General features: G+C 41.3%; 1 non-coding gene across 1 annotated transcript; it reads left to right on the forward strand.

The window, feature by feature from the left end:
• Positions 1–17,996: 17,996 nt before the first annotated feature.
• On the forward strand, positions 17,997–18,102 carry LOC132608461 (small nucleolar RNA R71). Its single transcript, XR_009570380.1, has one exon. It is a non-coding gene; the product is annotated as a small nucleolar RNA R71 (small nucleolar RNA).
• The last annotated feature ends 808 nt before the right edge of the window (positions 18,103–18,910 follow it).

Raw genomic sequence — 18,910 nt, forward strand, 5'->3', positions numbered from 1 at the left:
AAACTGTCATTCCGTATCACTTTTCTCCACATATGGAAATTCACACTATCACACGTACACGCGAGGTGTGTTTTGCGCACCCGCAGATTTCTTTCAAAATTCCAAATTTTAGGAGAGTTGGCATATGCGCGGGGTGTCCGGATTTTCCCTGTGACCGCGTAGCCTTCTCACTCGAGTTGTCCGCTCGGGAACCTTGCGTTTAGTGAACCCACTCTTAGTCAACTTAGAGTAGAGCTAAACCAACACCCTTTATTAGGAGCATAAATTTCATGACCTAGGAGGTTTAATACCCTTGGTGTAGTAAGCCCATTAGATGACTTTACCCAAACGTCCAAGTGGGTTCACGACCCCAAGTGACACTAATCATACTTTATGTGCATGTTTGAAGGATAATTATGCCTAAATATTGACTATTTGCGCTAACTAATTAAACTTTAGGAGGGAGGGAATGACTAACGTTTCTATGGCAGGTATGGATTCTACATTGGAGTATGTCCGTGATCAACAATTGACGAGAACCAAGGACATCGCAAAATGGAGCTAGAAATTTAGACATAAAGAATTGTATTTACTTTACTTAGATTAGGAAACGTTTGATGTTGTATTCATTTGATATGTAATAAATATTACATTACTTTTGTATTTCAATTTGGGGAAATAGAATTTGTTTAATTAGCCAAGAGCGATGGGATGACGTACTATGGCACACTTTACCCTTCAAACAAACGTTAGGCCTACCTCTGGCATAAAGAGGTCACATGCATATTAGGATGCGTTATTGTTGTTCGATATACATTGTTTACAACTTGTTTGCCTTTATTTGATGAATTATTTGCTACATGACTTATTTGACTCTACGTGATCATGACTTCACTTAGATATTTTAATATGAGCCTAATGTCATTTGCATTTTTTATGTTTCTTCTTTTTATTTTTTCCCAAAAGAGTTGATTCGTGTTGACATTCGAACTGGCCGACCATCCTTACCTCACAAGGTCAAAGACGTCAGCATTACCTCGCCGTGGTTGGGCTGTTCAAGGAAGGAAAACTACTATGTCTGATCCAGTCGCATCTATTTCAACTGGTTTGGAAAACATCGTGATCTCTAGTGATCCTCCCGAGACTTCCGAACATAGGACTACTATTCAACATGATGAACATATCGCCCGCCTGACTCAAGAGATTGAGGACCTACGTGGAGAACTGAATCGGGTCAGGGACTTGACCAATTTATCCGTCACACTCCAAAGTCCACCACCTGAACCTAGAAATGTCGCACCAAATCCACCTCGTTTTCCATCACTTGAATCTCCAGTGCCTGAACATTTTCCTCAACGAAATAATGCATCTACCAACAACAACTTTCCTCCAATCACCCTCATAAATCCACCAAATCCCTCATCCATCTATACTCCTCCATAAAGTCAACCACCTACCTACACTACCTACGCTACTCCTAATCCACCACCCGTCAACCACCAAGTCATTCGCTAGTTCATACTCCTTATGTTCCTTCATCCACCAACACTAATCCGCCACCTATAACTACTCCTCTAAACCCACCAAACCAACTACCTATAAATACCACTTATAACACGCCACCTCCAGTCCAAAACACTCCCACCGTCCAAACTTATCCAACCCAGCATATACAAGGGGCACATTTTGTCACTCCTAATGCGCAATATGTTCCTCCGGTATATGCAGCGGAAACACAAGCCTTTACCGACCCAGTAACGATCAAGTTCCAACCCGAGGTGGATCAATATGAGGAAATGGAAAATGATGCAAAAGCAAGGGCGGATGATATATTGTTAAAAGAGATCCACAGTCTCAAAGAAGCAATGAGAAACCTTCAAGTTTCTAGGGGAAGCAAGAGTGTAGAATATGAGGATTTGTGTGTTCAGCCTGACGTCGATTTGCCCGTAGGCTACAAGCCGCCAAAATTTGATATATTTAATGGAACAGGCGACCCTCATACGCATTTAAGGGATTATTGTGACAAACTGGTTAGAGTAGGTAGAGATCAGAATATAAGGATGAAGCTATTCATAAGAAGCTTATCTGGTGGGGCTCTTACTTGGTATACACAACAAGATGTCCGTAAATGGCGTGGTTGGAGTGATATGGCACAATACTTCATGGACCGATTCAATTTCAACACCGATATCACACCAGATAGAGTCTACACGACTAAGGTAACTAAGAAGTCAACTGAGCTGTTCTGTGAGTATGCACTGCGTTGGAGGTCAGAAGCAGCTAGGGTTCAACCCCAGATGAGTGATAGTGAAATCACTGCCACCTTCATTGAATGCCAAGCTGGCATATATTATGAGAAAATGATAGGCATGATGGGGCAGAAGTTCAGAGAAGTCGTCAGAATGGGAGAAGCCTTAGAAGAAGGAATCAAATCGGGAAAAATTCAAGATCTTACTGCTTTGCAAGTTGTAAGCAAAGCTATTCAATCTGGTTCTATCAGCGGGACCAAAAAGAAGAAAGAAGATGTAGCTACAGTCATGAAGATCCAAGGGCATAGGCCGAGCCAAGCCATTACATACCTTAACCATCCACAACAATCTTTCTACCCTTACCAATATGCTGAACCCTACCAAGCTCCACTAACTCCTTACCTAGTCTACAACGCCCAAGCAAACTACTACCAACCCCGAGTATCTCCCTATCAAAACCCACGTCCATATCAATCCGTTCAAGCTCTAACCTACCAAAATCGACCACATGCTACACCTAAAGCCTGTTCAAACCCTGAAATCAAAAGTACCCGTAATTATACTTGATTGGATGAACCCTTGGCTCAATTATTTGAAAGACTGAAAGCAGCAGGCGTGATACAACCAATTGAAGGGAAAATTCCTGATCCTATTCCGAGATGGTTTGATGGTTACAAGCATTGTGCATATCATTCTGGAGTTGCTGGGCACGATACTGAGGATTGCTATGGTCTCAAAAACAAAATCAAAGCCTTTATTAAGGAAGGAGCGATCTAACTTACTGGAGCTCGGCCCAATGTGGACAACAACCCTTTACTTACTCACGAAAATGCCAACGTGAACATGATAACTGTTGAAAAAGATAGGGATTTGAAAGGAGCCATTATGCCAATTGAAAAAGTGGAAAAGGGTATGTCATCAACCTTTGTTGCTCCCGTGGGAACAGTCCAAGGACAAGCACCAATGAAGATTGCTGCTACAACTACTCATAACACCAAGACACCGACCATCTGGGGTGCCGAACCAGGAGAGAATTTGAAGAATTATACTTGTACTTCGTCCCTGGTTCGCCGGGAGTCTTGGTAGATTGAGCATGTAGTGAACTTTTGAAATAGCACGATTTTAAAATTGAGGCTTAAATCCTGCCCCAAAACATTTGTTGCTTTGCCTCATCTTTTGGAAGCTTAATCTATGAATGCATTTCTGATTTTCCTTAACTGTCTATTATCTGTTATTTTCTATTTTATTTAATATATAAATTATGAAATCTGCTAATTTTATGATTGTGACACGAATGAATAAAGTTTATGTGCTGAACACGATTATGAAGAACGGGAAGACAATATATATCTCGAGAGAGTAACAAAGAAATTAGAGGATGAGACAAGAATCCAGTTGGAAGAAAATGAAATAGCCGATAGATAGTGACATAAGCATGAAGGCTATCAAGTCAAGAAGAAATCAAAGGATGACATTGGATTAGATCGCCTAGTTTGCAACCTTTCCTTTAATGTACCTTACGAACTACGCTGACCTGATTCCCTTGGTGGGATACGTAGGCAATCCACATCGAGTTCAGTCCCTTTATTAGAAAATTTCAAACCATTTCTATGTGTCTTATGAACTACTTTCTGACCTGATTCCCTTGGCGGGATACGTAGGCAACCTATATAAGGTTCGGTTACACCACAACATAATTTTAGTGTACCCTCTCGAAGTCAAAACTGGGGCAGATTTTGAAAGGATATAAACAAGAGAATGGTTGGTCATCGACAAGATTAAGGCTACCAGATAGGAAGTATTATAGACAAATGACGTTTCAATTGTTTCAGAAGTGTCACAATCTAAAGTGGGCAAAATGTTTTACAACTTACATACATATAGTTACACATATATCTTTCCTCATATACATATACTTATATATATATCTTTCAAATGAAACATTTTCCTTCAATTGTTTTCACTACTATTCATCTACTGAGGTTTGAACGGAAATCACAAGGTCCAAACAAACAAGACGAATGGAGCGCCAACAACGTCAGGCCATGAGTCAACACGAATCAACTTCCCCTCCCAAACTAAGAATTTTTCTTTGAGTGCAGGAATTAAAAGACCGCGAGACCAACAATCGAGTCTATCAATCATGACCAAAAAGCATCATTTGGCTCATTACGGCCTCGCCTCAAAAGCCAAACGGCTTTATTTCCAACTTTATCTTTAATTATAATTTTTTAATCACAATAACCTTATGACTTTATTAACAAATACACCTGTTTTTGTAGGTTGTCGAGATTGAAGGCGAATTAAATCAGGATTACGTGTCATTAATTTGGCCTATCACGATATCATCAACATCATTAGCCAAACGGCTACACTATCACTTTACTCTATACTTTACCAATTACTTTATCATTTACTTTATCATTTACTTTACCAACTTTAACGACTTTACCCTGAACTTTACAGGAATTATCATTAAGTCTCCGAAGACAACCGGAGGCGTCATTTGGCTATACAGCCTCATATGCATAAGCCAAATGGCTACACTCTTATCATCCACTTTACCTATTTTTAACGACTTTACCCTGAACTTTACAGGAATTATCATTAAGTCTCCGAAGATAACCGGAGGCATCATTTGGCTATACAACTTCTTTTGCATAAGCCAAATGGCTACACTCCTATCATCCACTTTACCCTGAACTTTACAGGAATCTTCATCAAGTCTCCGAAGACAATCGGAGACATCATATGGCTATACAACCTCATCTGCATAAGACAAACGGCTACACACTTACTTTGCTCTCTTCTTTATCAATTACTTTAGCATTCAGTTTACCTACTTCAACGACTTTACCTTACATGTTACAGACAACATTTATCATCGAATTTCGGAAGACAACCGGAGGCCTTTTATTATCATTAAAGTCTTCGAATACAACTGGGATATTATTATGTCTTCGGCATAAACATCACGCATTCATCCAAGTCCGTGAAGACAACCAGAAACAACATTTGGCCACACGGCCTCATTATAAGCCACACGGCTTCATCCTCATTCTCACACTCATATTTATTATCATTTTACACTCTTTATAAGTTTTACACTTTCAACTTTACCCCAGACTTTATTACTGATTTTGACATAAATTTCGATTTTGACAGAAAGTACAATCTACATATAGAGACACAGTGCAACGTGGAACTTTATCTTATGCAGTGAACTAGGGCAAACATGCTGAAGAGGAATATCAAACTCACAAGCAAAGGTCACGGATCTACTCTCGAACTCAACTCCGCCTACGTCCACAAACATGTAATATGTGGGTTATCCAAATTTTTCTTTCATATCCACTGTTAAAACTCTATTCAATCAACTCCTTTCACAATCTTGTAGCCTTTTCTATATCCCAGTCTCACCATAATTCAACACTGGGGCAAAAAGTGTAGCGTCGGTATTGATCCGCTTCTTTCGAACCACATACAACTTGATTCTCATGGAACCCGAGTTATGTAGGCAACTCAAAACTGGGGTTCGACTATAATTTTTCCAACATTCCTTCCATACCATAATATTTTCCACCAATTCTCCTAACCCATATTTTCTCAATTTCTTCCAAATTCATATTTGTTGGTCGGAACAAAATTGGCTACTACGTCAACTTCTTCGCCCGAAAACTCTTACATCGTCTCCGGTCGAAGAGGGGCATCTGTTGACACCCAATTTGGTCCCTCCTTTATTCCAATTTATTTCCTTGGGCTTCTAAATTTATTAACGAGCTAAATACTTTATTTTCACTATTATTTTTTATTGCTACTACTATTAATATCGTTATACCTCTTATTGCTTAGATTTTCACTGTTTTACTATCAACATTACTAGCATTACTTTATCACAAATTTTAATGGTTTGTCATCATTTCATTTTAGGATTTGTACACGTTAAATTAATTATAAGTCAATATTTTATTAAGTCCTTATTTTCTAATAATTGTCATCATAATATATATACAAGTTAATCATTTAGAAGTTGTAGAAGTTAATTACTGAGAAGCTGATACGCTCAAATTACACCTATTAATGGTATAACGCGGACGTTGTCAAATATAGTAACCCAACAAGGTTGGGGTCGAATCCCACAGGGAATATGGTGTGAAAAGGTTACTAAAGTCGTAGGATGCTAAGGTCTAGGTCTAATGTCTTAATCCGATGATTTTGGTAAAAGTTGGTTTTTCTATAACTAATTGCTATCTATTGCTTTGGTGGAAATTTATTGTAAAAGAAACTAAGGTTGTGTCCCCGTTAGATAGGGTGTATGATCATGGGTATTGATCTTGATATACTTATAATGGATCATTATATAAATGCACTTAATCTCTGTGTGAATCTCTACTATTTCCCAATAAATAAAGATTATGTCTTTCTATAATTTTCCCAAATATAAGAAAGTAACCATGAAGAACGATTAATCATGCCAAGTAAATTCTTCTTATTCCTAAGTGAATTTATTAAACAAAGTTTAAAGCTTTGAGTTCTTGTTAGTTATTCTTACCAACCCTAATTATTTTCCCAAATAAATCAAGGTTTATGGCTTTAATCAATGTTTGCAACCATTAATTATGAATGAAGAATGAAGAATAACTAAACCCTAATAATCCATTATTTGTATATCAATCACAAACCCAATCACAAAACACCCATCATTGGGTTCACAACCCTAGTAAGGGAATTTAGCTACTCATGACAAAGAACAAGAAATAAGACATTGAAGAATTCATAATTGCTTACTTTGGAAGAAAAAATGAATTGATAATACTTGAATTGATGTTTGAATCTTCAAAAACTAGAGAGTATTTAATGTTCTAAGTGAAGAGAGAAAAATATAATAACTGATGTCTATTAAAAACCCTACAATGACTATTTATAGGTTTTGAAAACACAAAAGTTACAGATTTGCACTTTGGTCCCGTCGTTACGAAATACGGTCCGTAAATTGAAATACGGACCGTAAATCACTTTATGACCCAGTCGTCCTTCAGTTGTGAGCAAATTCCATCTTTTGAAATACGGACCGTAAAGTGGTTTACGGCACGTAAACTGCCTGGTCATCTTTCAACTTCCAAAACTCAGACTTTCTGCCAATTGCTGAATGGTTAAATACGTGTTGGAATACGGACCATAAACAGAAATACGGTCCGTAAAATAAGCTCGTAAACCACCATCTTCTCAACCTGCCTTTCTGGTTCTGTTATCCTTTAATACGACCATGGAATACGACCCGTATTGTAGAATACGGACCGTAAACCGAGTTTACGACCTGGTTCTGCACTTTCAACTGTTGTCATGCCAAATCTGTTCCGTCACCTGAAAAACACTAAAAACCACGTAAAATCACATGGACTTGCTTAAAAACAAGTAAAACTTATAGCAGAAAAGCATCGATTTGTGGCGTAAAATCACGCCACATCAACACCCCCAACTTAAAGTCTTTGCTTGTCCTCACGCAAGCCGTACAAAACAACGACTCAATCTAACACCTAGATATCATAGAATAACAGTGTCTACATTGGTTTTGACTCTGAACCACCGACATGCATGTTTTTCTTCAAAGGACCAACCCAATTTTCTAATTCAAAGCAATATACCCAACTCAAGAACGTTATGACTAACAATGAAGCTTCAATACATGACATTACATTATCGAGCATATTATGATGCACACAAACGCTACTTTCGGCGGTCACTTTATTTTGCTCAATCCTCATCCTTATGCCTTCACATAGACCAAAGAATGTCCCAACACACATATATACAACAAGAATGGGACGAAGATGAAAGAGAAGATAAAAACACTCACAGTCACAAAGAATTCATATCTACACATGCAAATACCATAGTCTTGCCCTTATTTTCTATGTTCTTATCCTAGGCTCGTTCGGTTGTGATCACATTAGGACTTGTTTCGGCTTGTAATGTAGGCTTAGGGATGGGTAGGATACTTTTTGGGTATTAGTGACTCACCCTCCTTGACACTACAACATCTCTTTACCTTGATTCGCCTCTTTTCTTTCCAACCCCTTTATATTCTTTCACGTTTTCGACCTCGATGTGGTTTTATTCCTATCCAACTAGCAATTCTTTTTGTGTTTCAATTTTCTGATTTTTTTTTATTATATGCAACTACCACATCGACTCTCTACTAGCAAACTCCACCACTCCCAACATTTGTTCTCAACATCTACTTCATATTTAATTCTCCCCCAAATTAGGCGCTTTGCCTCGTCTCTCTAGTAGCATCAAGGAGGAAACGGGTGCGAAGATGGATAAATTTCACAACGGGTGAGGTTTCATTCGGCTAGCCAAGAAAAAGGTCAAAAAGGCTCAAAAAGGGAAACTAGTGATATTTTAAGCTTTTGGTGAGGCTTATTTAGGCAAAGTGACTTATTTACACAAAGAAAGCCTAAGATCATTTCACAACCAAACTAACTTTCGGATCTCAAACAAGACCAACCAGGCAAGTTCTAGATTATACATGCGTAAACAGAATTAAACTAACAACTCACACACACATCGGCGTAAGGACAATCATTTTCACACTTGTGAATTCCTAAGTAGTCATTCCTCACACACAATACCCCAATAATCACAATGTCATGTAAAGAATCAATCATGTCAAACAATAACTGTTCTAAGTATGCATTTTTCAAATTTTCTGAGGGGTCCAAAATTTTCAACAACCCACAACACATGCCATCAGTTACAAAGTAACACCAAATAAGTCAAAATTATTCTACTCAACCTAAGCAACACCCTAAACATGCCAGTTTCAACAAAATAAACCCCCCTCGGGAAAAGAACTCTGGCAAAGAAAAGCCGAGCGGGTTCCTAAACACATATTTACACTACACTACCTTCAGATAGGCCCACCCCCAACTTAATAACCAAGCACTGTCCTAGTGCTTCACTTATAAGAACAAGGGAAAAAGAAGTGGTACCTTGGTGCTGTGCGAAGATCATGATTGGCCCGCTGCATCCGGCAGCTGAATCGTGGACTCTCCCGGTTTGCGCTGCGGCTAAACCAACGACTGAAGGATTGCCTGCTGCATTTCCGTCTTTTCTGTTTTCTTCAATCTCCTGTCCAACTCCTCTGGGTCCTCAGATGGATCACATACCCTCTTTCCCGTATCGCGACCAACAGGTTCGGCATCTTCCGCCTCCTCCTCAGAATCCAGCAGATCCAGCACCTTAAACGTGGTGGGCAAAATGGCACGTGGTGCGGCTACCATCCCTTGCACCTTGAGTGCTTCAAGCTCTTTTTTCAGCTTCTCCAACTCACTCCTCAATGAACTAGACTCCCCACCGGGTGTGGTCTGCTCTCGAATCAACAATCTCGCCTCAAAGCTGTCTAGTCTAGCATGATACACCTCGTGCTTTTTCTCAAACTCCGCATGGATTTCTGTGGTTGCCTCAGTAACCAGCTGCTGAACTATTCTCACCACTTTCGGCTTAAATTGTTGCAATATTTTTTCTACCTGCCATTCAGTCCTCACTGCTTTGACTGCAATATGGCTATAGTTAGCATGGCTAAAACGCAGAAACTTCAGCTCTGGATCAGCAGGCTCAGCTGTTGCAGCAGCAGTGGTAGGCCCCGAAGGAGGCCCCTGTGTGGCCGGAGGTGGTGGTGGAGGTCTTGCCTCAGAAACACCCAGTGTGGCTGCAGCATCCTGTGAATTGACAGTATCTGGAATACCTGTCGTGGGAGCCTCAGTCCCAGTAGTAGCAGCACCAATCTCGGACCCTACTAGATCAGTCCCATAAGCACGGCTCGGACTCAACTCTAGCTGAGTGTCGTCGTCATCACCAGACTGATCTGCCTCTCGGTCCTTTTTAATTTTCACCTTATTTTTCCTCCAATCCCCCACATGAGCAGCTGTGATGATAAAGTTAAAAGTTTCCGGCTTGCTTTCTCTCTTCTCTTGCAGTTGGCAGTCTCAGTCAACCTTGTTCCGGGCCGTCTCTTCTACTCTATCTGCTTATTGAAAGAGTGGTCTTTTAGGATTGGTCGTTGTGTGTCACCACCTCCCACCTATCGTACACATTCGATTAAGGTTGTCACTGCGAAGCTATAGTTAAGGTGCACGGGGTCTTACCGTCCCAATCTGGAAGCTGAAATATTCTTGCCCGTCGACACAATTCCGTGATAAGACACGGAAATACCATGTTCTGGTTGGGCTTGTGTGCCTGCACATGCAGCTCCTCAGCTATTAGCTCCCCAATATCCATTGGGTACCTTGACATCAAAGAGGCAATAGTGACTGCCTGACTGGTGGAAAGGGTATTGTCTGCCTGGGTTGGAATGATCCTGTACCGAAGCAATGTCCACCAAAATTTTGCCTCTGTGGACAAACAACTTTTAGTAATCTTGATCTTCCCATCATTAGTCCATTTTTGCTCATGTGGCTCAGATGTGATAATTGCAGCAGTCCATTCCCTCACAGATTTCTTGTCCTTTCTATCTCGTTTGCCTAGGAATAGGCTTAGATCAGTAGGAGCCACAAAATCATCACCAAACAGGACCCTGTTGATGGATTTGGAGGAAATATCCACCAGTGAGTTCCGGACTGTCACATTCTCCAGCATGGGAATCTCATGCCAAGCACGACTCGACTTCTTCATCGACATCAGGACGGCCCCATATGCTGCATAGAACTTCCGCAGAATATGCGGAGCATAATCTCCCGACTCATGAGTGAACACGTCCAGCTTGTACCCTTTGATGGTATCATCCAGCCGTGGATTAGCCGAGATACCATCGAAAATCAATCGCCATTCTTCAAATATTTTTCGCGACGGCTGTCCCCCAGTTTCTGTCCCGGCCATCCATTGGTCATACAATTTCTTTGACCCTTTTACCGAGAACCGCAACTTTTCTTCCTCCAGCCGTTTGGTCCTGACGGCCAGTTTACGACCCTTAGGCGGCATACCATCATCCGGGTCATTATCATCACTAGGCCCCGCTGAGTCACTCTCCGGATCCGTTTGGGTGGCTGCCCCCCTGCTTGATGCTTCCGCGTCAGAATCCCCCTCTTCAGACTGGGAGGCTTTCGACGCAGACTTAGACGGGGTCATAGGTGAGGGATGTGATGGCATTGCCGCTGTGTCTTGCGTGGCCCCCCCTGACCTTTGGTGGCGGTATAACCTTGGCGTACTCGGATCCTGATTGTTCCCCTTCCGAATTGGAAGGTTCATCTATCAACCTCGAATCCGAGCGCGCTTTCTTTCTTTTGCCCGTGCTTTGGGCCCCCGCCTTCTTTGCATTCCTTTTCTGACCCATTCCTGCAAAATACACAGCATATTAGTTACCATGGAACATCCAACTAAATATAAGACAACTGGACTGTGCACAAAATATATGTTCTGTCTGTGGTAGTAAACACAAAAGACGGACCGTAAACTAATTTACGGTCCGTAAAGTACGATCGTAAACTGAGCAATTTTCTTGGAGAACATTTTTTCCCTTCATGAAATCTTAAATACGGACCGTAAACTGAAATACGGTCCGTAAAGTTAGATTGTAAACTACTCAGTTCTTTGGATAACATTCTGCCCATTAGTGACATGCTTAAATACGGACCGTAAACTAAAATACGGTCCGTAAAGCATAGTCGTATTCGCATCACAGATAGATACATATTCTGATTTCAAAAATTTCATTGCACATCTCAGTTTCACATTGTGTTCGGGGATTAGGTTACTCAAACTTCACCCATTTTCTACCAATTTTTCATAATTCCCACAAGAGTCAGGTTATTGGTGGGCAGACCAAAACTTCAAATATTGAATTTTAAAGTATGGAATGCCCTCCAACGCATTTGGGTTTTATTAACAATTATCCACAAGAATTTAAAGAATTTTAACACATCTGTCCTCTTCACAAGATCATTAACCAAGGTAGGCTAGTACTTAAGTTCACAGACCTAGCCTAATCACTGCTTACCATCAAGTTCACACTCACAGATGTAAAAGAATAATGGGGAGTGTCAATCATACCTTTCAATGATGAACCAACAGATCACTATAAGCACAGATTTTGAGAGAACACAACTTGAATCACAGACAAATTTAAACCTAGGGCAGAGGGGATACAAATTTTTGGGAAGAGTGGGTTCGTTTTTGGATGAGAGTTATGTATTTATGGGGTTTAGAAAGATAGAAGATGATGGGTTTATGGTGGGAGATCGTGGGGATGAGGGGGAGTTAAGGAGGGAATGATTTAATGGTGTTGGATTCAATGGAGGGAACGAAATGGGTGACGGTTCTCTGCCCTTATTTAAAACGCTGCTCCTATTTTTTTTTTTAAAATCGTGCCCCCCCTTTTTTATCTTATTCTAAATACGGTCCGTAAATTAGTTTACGATATGTATTTAGAGAGGTTGAAGAGGGCAGTACACTGTAATATCTCATGGTAGTTTACGATCAGGTTTGCGGACCGTATTGTGAAATACGGTCCGTCCGCCATGGTCGTAAACTAGCATGTTACATTACAGTGCTTACTGTTTTGTAATATTGTTAAATACGCCCTGGTTTACGGTCCGTATTGTGGAATACGGTCCGTAAACTACAGGCGTATTTTGCAATGTTACGAGACAGTTTCTTACAACTAAACTTACCTGCTTTTCAACAATATTTTCTGCAACATATCCCTGCACCAAAACAACCATTACCCTATATGTAATAAAAAACAAAAGAAAAATAAACATTACACTTGGGTTGCCTCCCAAGAAGCGCTTGATTTAACGTCGCGGCCCGACGGTGGTGACCATTCACTCCTTGTCTTGGTACACCAGATCATTGTTCGTTCCGAGGTGTTTCAACCTGTAGCGATCAAAAATCCTATCCTCCGAAACCATTCCGTGATAGTGCTTCAACCTCTGCCCATTCACTTTAAATGTCTGAGTTCCATCTCCGGACTTTAAATCAATTGCTCCATGGGGTGAAACACCTACCACCTCAAATGGACCAGACCACTTTGATTTAAGCTTACCAGGCAGCAACTTCAACCGAGAGTTAAATAGCAACACAGGGTCACCCTTGTAGAACTCTCACTTCAGGATCTTTTTGTCATGTTATTGCTTCATCCTTTCTTTATAAAGTGCTGCACTCTCATATGCCTGGTACCGAAATTCATCCATCTCATTTAGTGGAAACAACCTGAGCTTGGTTGCTTCCTCCCAATCCATGTTCAGTTTCTTCAGCGCCCACATAGCCTTGTGTTCAAGTTCAACAGGCAAGTGACAAGCTTTTCCGAATACAAGCTTGAAGGGTGAAGTTCCAATCGGAGTCTTGAAAGCAGTCCGGTATGCCCATAGAGAATCATCGAGCTTGCGGGCCCAATCAGTTCTATTTGCATTCACTGTTTTTGCTAGAATACTCTTGATCTCCCTATTGGAAACTTCAACCTGTCCACTTGTCTGAGGGTGATAAGGCGTTGCCACCCTATGTTTGACACCATATTTCTCCATCAGTCCCGCGAAAGCTCTATTGCAAAAGTGGGATCCACCATCGCTGATTATAGCCCTCGGAGTACCAAAACGAGTAAATGTGTTCTTTTTGAGGAAACCCATAACACTCTTGGCCTCATTATTAGGTAAAGCCACCGGTTCTACCTATTTTGACACATAGTCCACAGCAACCAAGATGTATTTCATGCCACCCAAACTCACAAAGGGTCCCATAAAGTCAATCCCCCAGACATCGAACACTTCTACCTCCATAACAAAATTCATAGGCATCTTTTGCCTTCTGTCGATATTGCCTTGCCTCTGACATTGGTCACTGGACCGCACCAATAGATTAGCATCATGAAAAATAGTCGGCCAATAATAGCCGCACTCAAGTACCTTAGGCGCCGTCCGGTTTCCGCTATGATGACCCCCAATAGGAGAGTCATAGCACGCCTTTAGAATTGCCATCACTTCACTTTCCGGAACACAACGCCGAATGGTGTTGTCAGCGCATGTTCGGAACAAATAAGGATCGTCCCAATAGTACTGCCGAGCATCCCGCATGAATTTCTTCTTTTGGTAGGCTTTGATATCTTTTGGAACTATTCCTGTTACCAAATAATTGGCAATGTCAGCATACCACGGTGCCAACTCATTTGACACAGCCAACACCCTCTCATCCGGAAAAACATCATCTATATCAAGCTCATCAGAAGGTCTCCCAGCCTCTTCAAGCCGAGAGAGATGATCAGCAACCTGATTTTCAGTACCCTTGCAGTCCTTCACCTCAAAATCAAACTCTTGCAGTAATAGCACCCATCTGATCAGTCGCGACTTTGCTTCCTTCTTTGCCATGAGGTATCTCAAGGCTGCATGGTCAGTGTAAACCACTACTTTGGACCCCAACAAGTAGGCCCAAAATTTCTCAAAAGCAAACACAATGGAAAGCAGCTCTTGCTCCGTCACTGTGTAATTCATCTGGGCAGCATTCAATGTTCTACTTGCATAATAGATCGGGTGCATAATTTTACTGTGCCTCTGCCCAAGCACAGCACCTATTGCAAAACCGGTAGCATCACACATCAGTTCAAACGGCAAGGACCAGTCAGGAGCAATAACAATAGGAACAGTAGTGAGACGCTCTTTTAACTCCTCAAACGCCTTCTGACACTTATCATCAAACACAAATTTAACCTCTTTTTCAAGAAGCTTGCCAAATGGATTGGCAATCTTTGAGAAATCTTTGATGAAGCGCCTGTAGAACCCAGCATGTCCCTAGAAACTTCGGACACCTTTGACTGAGATAGGTGGAGGAAGTTTTGCAATCACATCAATTTTTGCTTGATTGACCTCGATTCCCTTTTCAGAGATTTTGTGACCGAGGACGATTCCTTCCTTCACCATAAAATGAAACTTCTCCCAGTTTAGCACCAGATTGGTCTCCTCACACCTTTTTAGCACTTGACCCAGATGGCCAAGACAATCTTCAAATGAATCACCCACCACAGAAAAGTCATCCATGAATACCTCCAAGAAATCCTCTACCATGTCAGAGAAGATTGACATCATGCACCTATGAAAAGTGGCTGGCGCATTACACAAACCAAAAGGCATCCGGCTGAATGCAAATGTTCCATAAGGACAAGTAAAAGTGGTCTTCTCCTGATCCTCCAAAGCAATATTGATCTGATTGTAGCCCGAATAACCATCAAGGAAGCAATAGTAGGAACGCCCTGCTAGCCTATCAAGCATCTGATCAATGAAGGAAATAGGGAAATGGTCCTTGCAAGTGGCTGTGTTGAGCTTGCGATAGTCCATGCAAACTCTCCATCCGATGACAGTTCTGGTCGGGATCAACTCATTCTTTGCATTCGGCACAACAGTGATGCCGCCCTTCTTAGGAACACATTGGACTGGGCTCACCCATTTACTATCAGCAATTGGGTAAACCACGCCCACATCCAGCCATTTGATGATCTCTTTCTTGACGACCTCTTGCATATTCTCGTTCAGTCACCTCTGATGCTCTACACTCGATTTGCTACCCTCCTCCAACTGAATTTTGTGCTCACAGATCCCAGATGGAATACCTCGAATGTCTGATATGGTCCAACCAATAGCACGCCTATACTCCTTCAACACTACCAAAAGATGCAAGATCTTCTCCTCAGTCAATAGGGCTGAAACAATCACCGGTAATGTATTGTCCGGACCAAGGAACTCATATTTCAGATGTGATGGGAGCTGCTTAAGCTACAACTTATGTGGCTCAATGATCGAAGGCTTTGCTGGAGGAGTTGTTCTATTTTCGAGATGAAGATTCAGCTTCTTTGGGTGGTATGTATATGAGCCCAACCCAACAAGTGAATTAACTGTTTCCACATAGCCTTTTATGTCTTCAGCATCAAAATTCACAAGAATACCAGCTAAAGCCTCACCCAAACTCTCTTCTTCCATCTTGAACTCCACTACTTCATCAACAACATCGAATGAATCAATTACCGAAATACTCTCGTAAGCACTTGGTAAATTCATCCCTTTGCTAGCCTGAAAAGTCACTTCTTCATTGTTGACTTGGAACTTGATTTCATTTTTCTCTGAATCCACCAGAGCCCTCCTTGTAGCAAGGAAAGGTCTCCCCAGAATGATAGGAATGTCCTGATCAACAGCACAGTCAATAATCACAAAATCAGCGGGTAACATAAAATCACCAACCCGCACAATTACATCATCAACCACCCCAATAGGTCTTTTGATAGACCTATCAGCCATTTGCAATCTCATTGTAGTCGGCCTTGGCATCCCCAAACCTGATTGTTTATATATATCAAGGGGCATCAAATTTATACTTGCCCCATTATCACACAAAGCACGAGCTAAATCATGGTGCCCAATAAAACAAGGAATGGTGAACGCCCCAGTATCTATCTTTTTCTGCACAGTTGTAGTTGAAATGATGGAACTCACAGTGTGAGTCAAACTCACGGTTTCATGCTGCACCGTTTTCTTCTTGGTCAGCAGATCCTTCAAATATTTTACAAAATCGGGCATCTTCTTGACAGCTTCCAAGAAGGGAAAATTCAGAGATAACTGCTTCAGTTGATCATAAAACTTCTCAAACTTAGCATCTTCCTTCTTCTTTACCAACCTCTGAGGAAAAGGAGGTTTAGATTTGAAAAGATGCATCAAAGGGCGGAGAGCCCCTTTTACAGCCTGCTTGGTTGTGTTATCAGCTTCCCTCACCATCTCTGGAATATCAGCAACCTTCTTGTCAGTAGGAATCTCATCAGCAATAATGGGTGCTTCAGACTGCACCTCATCCTCTTCATCTATCGGCTCAAGATCAATCACTTTCTCAGCAGCCCCATGTATTGTTTTACCACTTCTAGTAGTGATGGCAAACACACGGTCTACACCACCTCCCCCATTCTTGGGATTTGGAATAGTGTCACTTGGAAGTCCTCCCTTTTTTGGAGGGCGCTGCTCTCTAGAAATATCCCTTATCTGCGACTCAAGCTTCTGAATAGCCGCTGTATGGGAACCCACTATTTCTGTCAGCCCAGATAAAGACCTTTCAGACTTAGATTGATTGGCCAGAATCTTCTCAAGCATTGCTTCAACTTTCGAACTACCCTGCTCTGTTGACTGCCCTTTCGGTGGTATATAAGGATTGAAACTCTTGTTCCCAAAATTGTTGTTGTTGTTGTAGCTCCCTTGGTTCGCACCACCATAATTATTGTTGTAGTTCCCAGAGTTGTTGTAAGCACCTTGACCTTGCTGAGGTCTCGATTGATTCTGATTCTGATAGCCACCTTGGTAATTCTGTCTTTGATAACCCCCTTGAGAGTTATTAACATAATTAGCATCTTCAACCTGCATAGGTGGCCCATCAAGGAACAGACCATCTTGAGCATGGTACATCCCTTTTGGCAAAACTGTATCATCCTCACAAACATTTACCTTCTTGATTTGAGATTCATCAAACTTCTTCTTCAGCAAGGAAATATTTGTTGCAAGTTCTGCCAATGTTTGTTGGGTGTCTTGATTCTCCTTCACTATATTCTGGATCATAGCACTACCATACGGTACCACATCAGCATTGTTTGAGTGCCAAGCCTGATTATGAGTTGTCAGCTTGTTAAGTATGGTGGTCACTCGTCGAAAGGTCTTGTTCATAAAACAACCATCAGCTGCATTGTTAGCTACTGACTGTGTCATTGGATCTAACCCTCGGTAGAACTTCTCCATCAATATATGTTCCGGAAAACCATGATTCGGGCTCTTCTCCAAATACTCCTTGAATCTCTCCCAGGCTTCATATAGTTGTTCCCCCGGTCGCTGCTTGAATTCATATATCTTGTCACGAATCTCAGCCTTCTTGCTAGGGGGGTACCACTTTGTGAGAAAAGCAACTACCATCTCTGCCCATGAAGTAATCAAATTTCGGGGTAGCTTCTCGAACCATGTTCTTGCCTCTCCAGCTAAGGAATATTTGAATAACCTCAACCGAATAGCATCTTGTGGAACATTATTCTGGATGTGATTAGCACACATATCCACAAAATTCTGCAAATGACGTTGAGGGTCATTCTCGGTAGAGTTCCGAAAGTATCCCTCAAGTTTCAACAGCTGGTATAGAGATGAGTCAATTTTCACAGTAGCAGCTCCAACTCGAGGTTGAACAATAGCAGATGCATAGTCCTCCTCTGGAACAAGTTCAGCAAAAATATTCTCATCATCAAATTCATTCGCCTGATTGTTCAACCGATTCCCCTGATTACCAGCACGCTGATTCTGCTGATTTTGATTCATGTTCACCTGGTTTACACAAAGTAGCAAACAAGGTGTGATGGAATAAGCAAAAGACTTTAATCAAAGCAAACAATATTTAGTAATTTCAAAACCGTATTCCCCGACAACGGCGCCAAAATTTGATACGCTCAAATTACACCTATTAATGGTATAGTGCAGACGTTGTCAAATATAGTAACCCAACAAGGTTGGGGTCGAATCCCACAGGGAATATGGCGTGAAAAGGTTACTAAAGTCGTAGTATGCTAAGGTCTAGGTCTAATGTCTTAATCCGATGATTTTGGTAAAAGTTGGTTTTTCTATAACTAATTGCTATCTATTGCTTTTGGTGGAAATTTATGGTAAAAGAAACTAAGGTTGTGTCCC

Source organism: Lycium barbarum, chromosome 8 (genome assembly GCF_019175385.1).
Source record: "Lycium barbarum isolate Lr01 chromosome 8, ASM1917538v2, whole genome shotgun sequence".
NCBI lineage: Eukaryota > Viridiplantae > Streptophyta > Magnoliopsida > Solanales > Solanaceae > Lycium > Lycium barbarum.